Source organism: Balaenoptera ricei, chromosome 10 (assembly GCF_028023285.1).
Source record: "Balaenoptera ricei isolate mBalRic1 chromosome 10, mBalRic1.hap2, whole genome shotgun sequence".
In the NCBI taxonomy this organism is placed as follows: domain Eukaryota; kingdom Metazoa; phylum Chordata; class Mammalia; order Artiodactyla; family Balaenopteridae; genus Balaenoptera; species Balaenoptera ricei.
The window spans coordinates 7,695,283-7,695,705 of record NC_082648.1 but is presented as its reverse complement, the minus strand read 5'-3'; positions in this window follow the sequence as shown (position 1 = coordinate 7,695,705).

Genomic DNA, 423 nt, shown 5'->3' with positions numbered 1-423 from the left:
CCCTACCCCCTCCCTCCCGCGAGTCCCTCGTTTCCTGCCGGCGCCCGTTGCCATGACGACGCTGCTGCCGGGCCTCCGCGCTTAGGCCCCGGGGTTTTTTGTGTTTTTTTTCCCCTCTCTCGCTCTTTCTCCTCTTTTTTCCCCTTCTTTCTTTCCGAGTTCTGCTCGCCGGTGGGAGGGACGAAACGGAGAAAGTGCTGGCCTCTAGCGGGGAACTCACCTCTCACAGAGAAGGAGAGGGAGATGGGAGAAGGGAGGGAAGTGACGTGGAAAAGGGGAAAAAAGAAGGTATTTTTCTGGAGCTTCTGGGAATAAGGGATAGAAAGAAAGGATCAAAGAGACCAACAGGCTGAGCGGGAGAAAACCAAGCAGCGACCCTAGAGAAACGGCAGACGGGGAAAGGAAATAAAGCCGAGGAGAGGA